Here is an 11,733-nt window from a genome sequence, read left to right on the forward strand (position 1 = left end):
TCTCATTTCGCGTTTAGATTTCTTGCATGTGTAGATGCTAAAGGCAAGGAGAACATGGTCGATGACAAGCTTCGGAATGAAGACACGACGTGAAGGCACTCAAATGATAAAGATAATCGAGTTGCCGCTGACCATCATCAATACCACAAGGATCTCAAGTTATAAAGATCAAGTCTTTCACGAGCATAACTCAAGGGGGAGCTTATGTTAAGGGGGAGTTTGTCAACACACTTCTTACATGAAACGGGGAGTTTGTTGATACACTTTCTGCTTTCAAGACGTGAAGACATTGAAGATCCTCCGACATAGAAGACATGAAAGGCGAATCTCGCGAGTAGCGTCCAAGGGGGAGTTTGTTGATACATATTTGTGGACGCAACTCGACTTGACGCGACTCGGCTTAGCAACGACATTCCTCCGTCGCATGCTTCAAGCTTTCAAGCGGGCCAAGACATAAAAGACTTTGAACTTAGTCCTTGGGCTAAACAGATCGGCGAAACACACTAGTGGACTTCATATGTTGGGCCTAAGCCCATAATCGGCGAAACAAAAGGAAGTCGACCAAACACACTTGTTTCGTCGACTGGATTCCATTTCGTCGCCTGTTTCATTTGTTTCGTCGATAAAGTTTTGTTTCGCCAAGCCAGTTCCGTTTCTTGGTGTCTGTGATGTTGTGTGACTATAAATAGACAGTCTCAACACAAAACTAGTTAGAGAACACATAGAGAGAACACAGAACACACACACGAGAGAACTGAGAGAGAGTTTACAGAGTATATTTGTAAACATTGAGCTGTAACAGACTTTTCATAGTTTTAATACATAGGTGTTAATCGTTGAATCTTGTGTGTCGTTTATTTACGTGTTCTATCTCGGTTTGCTATCTCGGTTGGATTCCGCACAACCGGGGTGGTTTGTATACAAGGATTAGGCGACTAGATCCTCCCCTAGCCGGACCTACAGGATTGATATTAAACAGTATTAACTGACGACACACATGGGAGACCAACTTTTATTCAACTACCAACCGTCAATATTTTGAAAGTTTCAAAATTGTTCAATTTTAGATCTTTAACTTTCAAAATTTGTCAACTTCGACCATTTATGAAGATTCGATTGTTTTCAGGCTTACAAACAAGTTTTAGATGGATATGCTTCGAGTCATCGGTCAATAAATATAAGGTAGAAACAAAATGGCTGAGTTAGTGAGATACGTGATCTGATAAATATTTGGGTATGGAAATATTGCGCTCTCCTCAATATATTCTTTTTTATGTGAGGTGGCATCATCTTTCTATGTAAGGGGTAATTGATGAACAAGACTAAAACAAAATGTAAAACCGAGGGGGTAGAATAGTAAATTTCACACCTTACCCATACCCACGCACAACCATAAAAACCTAGTTTTCAACAATTCGACAGACATATCTTTTTCGGCCAATGCCGCCGTACGAAACCCTAACTGGTAACGATCATTAACAATGTTAGAGGAAAAGAGGCGACGTGATCTCAGGGTAAACCTTCAATCTTGTTTGCTATTATTATTGTGACGAGATTTCCAGTTTTGTATTTTCATAAGCTTTCGGTTTTCTTACTTGTATTTTCATAAGCTTTCGGTTGAACATTCGCGGCATGTAATAGTGGTGACATCATTAGCGGCCACATATGTCGCCAACATTGCCCTAAATCCGAGTAGTGTATTGTACAATCGTAAGTACTTACTTCTCTTTTGGTTAAATCAGTTGTGTCTTTTCTAGCCCTCTTTAATTCCTACGGTCGACAACCCTTATTGGTAATCGAATTCATTGCTAGTGTTATATTATAGGAAACATACAACGCACTACAACGCACTGGCGATGGGATCTCAGGCAAAGCTTTCTTTATTTCTTGTTTGATTGCTTCTATTTTCTTTATTTGAGGTGGCATCATCTTTCTATTAAAATCAGAATGCATATAATTAAGTTATCCGCACTTATATATATTGATGAACATCCACAAATTTAAGGGGTAAGTGATGAACAAGACTAAAACAAAATGTAAAATGGAGGGGGTAGAATAGTAAATGTCACACCTTACCCATACCCACGCACAACCATAAAAACCTAGTTTTCAACAATTCGACAGACGTATCTTTATCAGCCAGTGCCGCCGTACACAACCCTAATTTGTAACGATCATTAACAATGTTAGAGGAAAAGAGGCGACGTGATCTCAGGGTAAACCTTCAATCTTGTTTGCTATTATTATTGTGACGAGATTTCCAGTTTTGTATTTTCATAAGCTTTCGGTTTTCTTACTTGTATTCGGTTTAATCATACAGGGAACTGAAGAACGTAGATGTTACTCGATCATAACATGTTGAGAATTCATAGGTTATAACAAGTATCCCGTGCAATCTGACTGCACATGGTAATGTTAAACTCCACATTTCTGAAATTTCAGTTCAACTACCTTTTAGATCTGTTGCAAATAATTATAGATTTTGTTGAGATGTTGTTGATCTTCCTTCTGATTTTGCTGGTGCTTAATTTAATCCAAACAGAGCACATTAGAGAACGTTTTGTCTTCAGCAATATTATAGGTTTTACTTGTTTTTCTCTGCTGCTTTCAGAGTTTCGATTAATCACCTTTACCATCCATTTAAGATCTTCACCACCATTTCACATTAGAATATATGTTAGATTTGGTAGATGGTTGGTTTCTCTTGCTTGAATGCTGTGTTGGTTTTCTATGTTTGAATTCATAGATTGTTCAGTCGAAATGGCTTGATTTTCGGGAGGGATTTTAATTGATTGTTAAATACATCAGTGATTGATTTTCTAAAGATATGAAGATAGTTAAATACAACAGTGATTGATTTTAAGTTAGTGATTTATGTGTTGGTGTAGGGTGTGATGCAGCTGATGGATTTTTAAGTGATTGGTGGGGGCAAGACCCAAATTCCCTGGAGAATCTATTGGATGAAGATTATGATCCGTCTCCATCTACATCCCAACTGACCCACAGGAAAGATCGCAGGAGATCAGTTTCAAGAACCAAAGATACGGTTGTGGTCCCCGAAAAGCGTTCTAAATTCAAGATTGGACAACATGTTATACTTACAGATGATAAGGGACAAGAGGTTGGAAAAGGAACCATACATCTAGTCAAAGGTGTATGGTCTGGAAAAAATTTGGTGGAATCAAGTTCGTACGTGGTAGATGTTGAAGAACTCATGAAATCGGCTGCTCAATCGGTTTGTTGTGAAATAAAAATGTTGTGGAATTCCAGCCAACTTGTCTTGATCCAGCAGCAGTTGCCTTGATGACAGATTAACCTTTTTATGCATGTATGTGTGCATATATTGTAGAGGTGGTAATCTTACATGTTTACCTATGAATGTGTGGATTCAGGTTTTTTTTCCTAATGGGTAAAACATATTGTAGAGGTGGTAATCTTACATGTTGATTGCTCATAGCGTTAATGGATTTTGAAAATAGCTAGTTAGATAATTTTATTTAGAAATTTTGTAATGTAAATTAATGGTTTTTATTTCATTTTGGTGTTCAATTTGATTAGTAACAACCTCCACCCAATTATGTTTTGTTCCGTCTTTGGCAAATTTTTCACAAAGGCTCCGGCATAGGCATTAGAGACAATCAATGTTGCCGCTATTGAACATTCGCGGCATGTAATAGTGGTGACATCATTAGCGGCTACATATGTCGCCAACATTGCTCTAAATCCGAGTAGTGACATGCACAATCGTAAATACTTATTTCTCTTTTGGTTATTTAATCCGTTGTGTCTTTTCTAGACCTCTTGAATTCCCACGATCGACAACCCTTATTGGTAAGCTTCATTGCAAGTGCTATATTATAGGAAACATACAACGCACTGGCGATGGGATCTCAGGCAAAGCTTTCTTTAATTCTTGTTTCTTTGTTCCTATTTTCTTTATCTTTTTTCAGAGTTATAGTTACTCGGTTTTGGCTTTAGCTTAAGCTTCGGAGATTTGGGTAATGAGTGTATTGTGCTCTCCTCAATATATTCTTTCTTTTTTGTGAGGTGGCATCATCTTTCTATTAAAATCAGAGAATGCATATTGTTGGTGCACTTGTGTCTGTACTTTGTCACGATATAAAACAATGTCCTTTGTTAGTCTTGTAAGTTTGACCAAGTCGACCATCCTCCGGTTTGACTTGGCCAAACAGTTAGAAAATGTAACATGTCTGTGTCGAAGGATGTCTCATCGAAGGATAGTTTAGATCCTTCGATGAGCTCGAAAGATGGACCTCGATAGATCATCCTTCGAGGTTGTTGGTGCACTTGTGTCTGTACTTTGTCTGTAATCGGTCACGATGTAAACGATGTCCTTGTCAGTCCTGTAAGTTGACCAAGTCAACCGTCCTCCTGGTTTGATTTGGCAACAGTTAGTAAATTTGATGTAAGTTGTCTGACTCGAAGGATGAGTGATCGAAGGATAATGTAGATCCTTCGATCACCTCGAAAGATATGCTTCGATTGATAGACCTCGAAAGATCTTCCTTCGAGGTCCTTGCTGATCCTTCGAATTGTATTCGAAAGATGATCCTTCGGACCATCTATCGGATCCTTCGGACCAGACATGTTGGGCTGGGTATAAATACCCATGCAGTGTGTTGAGAACAGACAGATGCACACAGCTAGAAAGATAGAGAATTCTTGAGAGCATTCTGTCCGAAAACACACACACACACTTGAGAGTTTGCAGAACAGATTTGTGAACACAGTGCTTGTAACCGAAACCTTTCATACGTATTAATACAGTGGTGTTAATCGGTGAATCCTTGTGTGCTTGTGTTTATACTTGTCTCATCCCGGTTTGCTTGCTAGCTTGGATTCCGCACTCGCTAGTGGGTTAGTATAACAAGGTTTAGGTTCGTCATCCTCCGGAAAGGGACCTACAAGTGGTATCAGAGCCAAGGCTCTTAACCTTGTTTAAAACCGGGTTTTATTCAAGTTCTTGGTATGTTTGGACATTTGGTTTTGCACCCGTTTTTGGAGTTTTTACTGCATTTTTAAACTGCAAAATGAGTTCTAAACCTTCGGGAGTGTTCTAGGTTGGGTTGGGTAACTTGAAAACTTGTTTTTAAGTAACTTGGTAATTTCCGGCCATTTCTCCGGTAAGTATTCCGGTGACTGGTTTTAGGATAAGGTGGTCCATTTTTGGTAAAACTTTCAAAGTTGGTGGGAAAGTACAACCTGCACATCCTTTCTGCCGAAAGTTGACTTACCAACCCATCACCTTTTCACCAACCCGTCACATCTGTGTCAGTGTGTCAGTGGATCTCGAAAGATATCTTTCGACATCGAAAGACCATCTTTCGATCAAGGAAGGCTCGATAGATCATCATCTTTTGACCCATCCTTCGAAGTCCGAAACATATCTTTCGACCAGGGAATCTATTCGAAAGACAGTTCATCGAAAGATAAGGATATATACTCGAAAGATAAGGATCTTTTAAATAGTGAATCCTTCGAGCTTGTGAATCTTTCGAAATCATTGTTCGAGATACAACAGTGATCTTTCGAGCACTGTTGATCCTTCGAACAAGATTTGATCTTTCGATTGTGATTTGTGATCTGTTTGTTGTTAACAAGTTTCTGTGATTTTAGATCTTTCGAACAGGATCCTTCGGCTGTGTGATCTTTCGGAATATTCACTTAGCATTTATTTTGCTTATCAATCATGAATCCGAATTGGTGGAATCCGGCTCCAGATAGTGGTAAATATACAAGTTCAGGTGTCACTCCCTCATGGTGGGGTACACCGGCTCCAGACGATGGAAAATACACGAATACAAGGTCATCTCCTTCATGGGCCGAGTCTCCGGTATCGACATCTTCTCAGGGAAATCAATGGGCATTGGTATCGAATCAAACTCCGAGCATTCAAAGTATCTTATTAAGCGAAAGCGAAACAGGAAGTTTGAATCGACCTCCAAAGTTGATGCATTTGAATGAATATTCAGGATGGGTTGAGAGATTTAAAACATATGTTCTTGGTCAAAATACCGAACTGTGGATACGTTTCACTACAGATTTCGATCAAGCCATAGAGGTTGCTGCTTCAGATACTGCTACGTTTGCCGACCTTCCAGAAGATAAAAAGAAAACCTATGATCTGGAAAAGAAGGCATACGCCATTCTCACCCAGGCGTTAAGCAGGGATATCTACCACCAGTTTGTCAGTTTCAAGACAACAAAGAAGTTGTGGGACGGATTGAAAACCAGAGGAGTAGGAAATGCAGCAACACGTCAAATGCGTCATGATCTTCTCAAGAAAGAATTTGATGGTTTCACTTGTATGGATAAGGAGTCCTTGGGAGATATGACAAGCCGATTTTATCATTTGCTTACGGAGTTGGACAATTATGGTGTAACGACAACTCAAGCTGAAGTGGTGAAGAAGTTTGCTGATGCTTTGCCTCCTCAATTGAGTAGTTTCTTGGAAATCCTGAAGTACAACGGAGTGTTGAGAACCACTAATATCAACGACTTCGTGCAGCTTTTGGAAAACAAGGACCAGGAGGAAACGTTAAAGGCAAAAAGAGTTCCAGTGGCGCAAAATCCAGAGATGTATTGTGGAACTTCCAATTCTTCGTCTGCAAGAACCGGTCCACATGCTCCACTTCAAACGGCGTTTGTTACTAGCACGGATATGTATGGCAACCCTGTGCAAGTTCCTGTTAAGCCACCTCCCACCACAGATATGTACGGAAATCCAATACAACCACCTCCTCCTCCGCCTCCTGCTCAACAACAACGTGCATGTTATGGAGGAACTTCATCTGCTGGTCAACAATCAAAGCCAAGTACCGTACAGCTCGACACGTCAAGCTTCTCTAAAATCAGTGTAGAAGTAGCTAAGGAACACATGGAGCTGCTTAACACTGTAGTGAGTGCGTACTGTGGGTTAATAGAAGGTCAGATTGGCAACATTAATCTGACACAAGAAGATTATAGGCAGATTGATAAAGAAGAGATGGACTTGATGGACATCAAGTGGGCCTTTGCTAGTGCGGTGAGAAGAGCAAAGGATTGGATGGAAAGTACTGGCAGAACCAGCTTGGAAAGTAAGCGAGACACCAAGTATGGGTTTGATAAGCAGGCTGTAAAGTGCTTCAACTGTGGTGAACGGGGTCACTTTAAACGGGAATGTACAAAGCCAGCACAGCACGGGAATCAAAACCCTTTCAGAAACCAAGGCAACCAGTAGAACAGAAACAATGAGCGTACATTGGTGCCTGTCAACAACCAAACTAACCGGGCTCTTGCAGTTCAGGTGGATGAAGGCTGTGACTGGTCAATCCAGTTGGGTGGTGAAGGAGTTAGCATGTTTTGCTCAGGTTGTGAAGGAGTTAGTTCACACCAGTGGTGGAGAATCTTCCGCCAGTGGTGGTGAATCATCTGAAGATGAAGACTCTTCGGGTTATAGCAGGAGTGTTGATGAAGAATCATCCAATTCTGGTGATGATCATGTGGGTGAGACATCAAATGCAACAATCGATGCAGATATTGATGAGCTTTTGGAGGAAGCTGCAGCAGAAACTCAAAGAAGATCTATTTTGGTGGATCAAGCTGCTTATACTTCGTCTTCTCTCCATTCAGCCTTTATGGCTAATGTCGACGGTTCATCAAGTCAGGTATGTGTCGATGAACCCACTGCTGTTAATTGTGATGAATGTACTAGGTTGCATGCTAGATGTGCTGATATGGAGAAAAGTATGTCTGAGTTGCAAGGCAAACATGATGCTTTACAAGCTAGTTTGTTTGACTTGCAAGACAAACATACTACTGTGAATGAGAATTTGAGTGACTTGCAAAGTAAGCATGACGCTTTGCAAGAAAAGTATGATGTGACATTTCTCCACAATCAGAAATTGACTGTGGACCTTTCCAAATGCACAGAAGCCAATATGTTTTATGAAAACCATAAAAAAGAATTTAAGTCAATGATTGAGACATTAAAGAAAGATAAAACTGAATTGACTAAAATGGTTTCCAGAAAACAAACGGACATTAATTTGTATATCTCTCGTCTTGAGACAATGCAAAAAGAAATGGTCTGTGTAAAAACGGAAAGTGAGGCAATCCAACTCAAGCTGGATAGCTATTTGAGTTCTAGCTATGTGTTGGATCACATCATTGATGTCCAAAAGGAGAAAAGGGACATGACGTGCTTGGGATATAAGAAATGTCCACCTCCTGTGAGACACAATTATGATGCCATGCCAGATGAGGAGGACAGAGTGTTATTTGAACCTTCTGTGCCTCTAGATGTTAAGGAGTTTGCTGCAGGACTCGGATACCAAAAGGAAGTATTCTCAGATTCAGATGTGTCAGCAGATACATTTGTAAGTGCTGAACAGAATCAAGATCCTCCAGTTGTGATTGAGGATGCTGATTCTTCTGATGATGAATCTGATGATACTATCACAGCAAAGTCTGATGCGGTAGCCAAAAATGAGGACATACCTCTCGAGAATCACATTCTATGTGATCCCCCTGTAAAACCCGCTAAGACTATTGCAACTGAGTCCTCATCTGCAGAAGAGCCGGAGAGTGTGAATTTGCTGTACACTCTTGTTGGTGATGACAAAATTTACTCTGACAAAGATTTTCCTATTAAGAATGTTAATCAATCCTTAATCAGTAAAGTCTTTGAGAATTCGACTAGTAAGTTTTTGGGAAAGTCAGGACCACGTGTTACAGTTACACAGTGTCCTCCTATTCCAAAGGCCGAAATTCGAAAACAATTTGGCAATAAAAAATTACCAACAGTGCAGAAACAACAAAATCACACCAAGCCCAAAGGAAAATCACCGGCTCAAACTCAAAAGAAGCCGAATCAGAAGAAAAACAAGAATGTAAACTTTGTGAAATCAACGGGAACGGACAAAATTGAAACGTTTGAAAATAAATCTAACTTAGATTTTGTCAAGAAAGCTACGGTTTTGAAAAGAAATGAACAAGACAGTTCAAAGCCTAGTACCTCGGGTTCACAAAGTTCAACATCATCGGCTAAGCGATCACATGATACTTCGGGGTTTGTAGAACGAAGATCATGTTTTGAATGTGGAACAATTGGACATATTATTCGTAATTGTCCATATCTTCATAAGGAAAAAGAAAAGGTTGATGTTCCCCGTGACCACAATGACCGTAAGCGATCTGTTTCTGTAAAACAAGATCCCCGCCTTGCAAAAGAAAGGGAAAAGAAACAGAAACGCCAACAGGTCAAGAAGATTGAAAAAGCAATTAAAACCGATGTAGTTCAAAAACAAGCTGTTTCTGTAAAACCAGACAATTCTAAAACTTCAAACAATCAAGAAGTTAAAATTTTAAAGAAAGACACTGGTAAAACAAAACAGACCTGGAAACCAAAATCGGTTACTGAATCAGGGGGACCATCACAATTCACCAACCATCAAAGACAAGAAGTTATTGTCATTGATGAAAATGGAAGACCCAAGACCACAATGGCTTGGGTCCCCATCTCCAAGTAATTCATTTGAGTTCATGTGCAGGGTGCTTCAGGAGGAACTGTTAGTAGTCATTGGATTGTTGATAGTGGGGCATCCAGGCACATGACAGGCGACATGAAGCTTCTCTACGACGTTAAATCTATTAGAGGGGGTTATGTTGCTTTTGCTGGAGATAAAGGTGGATATATAACGGGTGAAGGAATGATATCTAACGGGATTGTCAGCTTTGACAAGATCAACTTTGTGCAACAACTTGATCACAATCTTCTTAGTATTTCTCAAATCTGTGACAAGCAATTTTCAGTACACTTTGATGCTAATGGTTGTTATGTGCTGAAACCCGGCTTCAAAATTCCAAAAGAATGGATTCTCTTGTCGGCTCCAAGGATAAATGATTTGTACGTCCTTGACATGAGCCAAGCTATTACTACGTCTGCACAAGCAACTTGTTTCGTTTCAAAAGCCACAGAAAAAGACACTATCTCTTGGCACAGACGAATGGGTCACATTCACTTACGCAAAATGAATCATTTGGTTTCAAATGAATTGGTGAATGGTGTTCCCCTCAAAAATTTCCATCTTCAAGACGTCTGTGTTTCGTGCCAGAAAGGAAAGCAAACAAAGAAGAAACACCCTACAAAGAAGATCAACACGGTGGCAGTTCCTCTTGAACGCTTGCATATGGATTTGTTCGGTCCTGTCAAGCACAAGAGTATTCGGGGTGATCAATACTGTCTCATGATAACTGATGATTATTCAAGATTTTCTTGGGTAGCGTTCATGGCACACAAGAGTGAAACCTTTGGCATCATCAAAAACTTGATCATTCAGATTGAGAATTTGTATAAGTTAAAGGTTAGGCGGATACGTAGCGACAATGGTACTGAATTTAAAAATCATTCCATGGCGGAGTTCTGCACTTCAAAAGGTATTCTTCATGAGTTTAGTGCAGCTTATACTCCTCAACAGAATGGCGTCGCTGAACGTAAGGACCACACATTGATCGAGACTGCTAGGACAATGTTGGTAGAGTCGCAGCTACCATTCCATTCTGGACTGAAGCTGTGGCCTCTGCATGTTACACATTGAACCGAGTCCTTACAGTCAAAAGGCACAACAAGACCTGCTTTGAGCTTCTTCAAAAACGGAAACCAGATTTGTCTTATCTAGAACCGTTTGGAGCTCCATGCACAATCATCGATCCTAATGGAAAGTTTGGGGCAAAAGCAATAGATGGATACTTTCTTGGGTATGCCACCCCTAACTTACGAGTCTGGAATCTAGAGACTAAAAGGGTCGAGGAATGGTCTGAGGTCAGAGTACAACGGCACACTTTGCCAGTCAAAAATCCGGGTCAACCTTGGATGTTTGAGTACGATGACTTCTTCAATTCGATCAATGTTGAAGCCGTTGAAGAAAGTGCTGCGGCTAGGATGTTTTTCGAGAGTGACAATGCAACAGTTTCACCGGTGGTTCGTCCAATTCTTGTTAATCAAGAACCATCTTCTTCGGTGAACAATAATACTCTCAACAATGAGGATTTTCATGATGCAAACGAATTGAACGAATCTTCAGAGGATGATGAATTTCTAGATGCAGATCAAGAAGTCCCAACAACAGCAGTTCATGGTACTTCAGAGGGTACTCCTCCAGTGGATGCCCATAGAACAGCTGAGGCTACTGCATCATCCTCTTCGTCAATTCCGGGCCTTGATTTGGTTGTTGATCTTAATCTCAACAACCTGGGTATAAATATTCCAGTTTCAGATAATCCAGAAACAAGGATTCATAATACCCATCCTCAACAAAACATCATTGGAAATGTGCAAAGTGGCATTCAAACAAGAAACATGTTGCGAAACAACAACAATGCAGGCTTGTATGCAGCTATTCGAGAATCCGGGCAACAAAACGATTGGTCCTTCGCGTGTTATGTCTCACAGGAAGAACCAAGAACGTGGAAAGAAGCCTTGAAAGACAACGCTTGGGTTGAAGCAATGCAGGAAGAACTGCAACAATTCCAGAAGCTGGGTGTCTGGAAACTTGTAGAGAAACCTGCTGGATACAAGAAGATTGGTACCCGTTGGGTGTTCAAATGCAAAAAGGATGACCGCGGAGTTGTTATCCGAAACAAAGCACGTTTAGTCGTTCAAGGTTTTCGTCAGATTGAAGGAATCGACTACAACGAAGTGTATGCACCAGTGGCACGTCTCGAAGCAATTCG

The 11,733-nt window shown here is 40.4% G+C and overlaps 1 long non-coding RNA gene across 2 annotated transcripts; it reads left to right on the forward strand.

Annotated features, from left to right (window-relative positions):
* Window positions 1-1,458: 1,458 nt before the first annotated feature.
* On the forward strand, window positions 1,459-3,439 carry LOC110915902. Of its 2 annotated transcripts, none has more exons than XR_004883686.1 (3): window positions 1,459-1,514; window positions 2,321-2,409; window positions 2,889-3,439. It is a non-coding gene; the product is annotated as an uncharacterized LOC110915902 (long non-coding RNA). The 2 variants fall into 2 exon arrangements; XR_002579339.2 differs by lacking the exon at window positions 1,459-1,514 and adding an exon at window positions 2,159-2,216.
* The last annotated feature ends 8,294 nt before the right edge of the window (window positions 3,440-11,733 follow it).

Source organism: Helianthus annuus, chromosome 16, assembly GCF_002127325.2.
Source record: "Helianthus annuus cultivar XRQ/B chromosome 16, HanXRQr2.0-SUNRISE, whole genome shotgun sequence".
Classification (NCBI taxonomy): domain Eukaryota; kingdom Viridiplantae; phylum Streptophyta; class Magnoliopsida; order Asterales; family Asteraceae; genus Helianthus; species Helianthus annuus.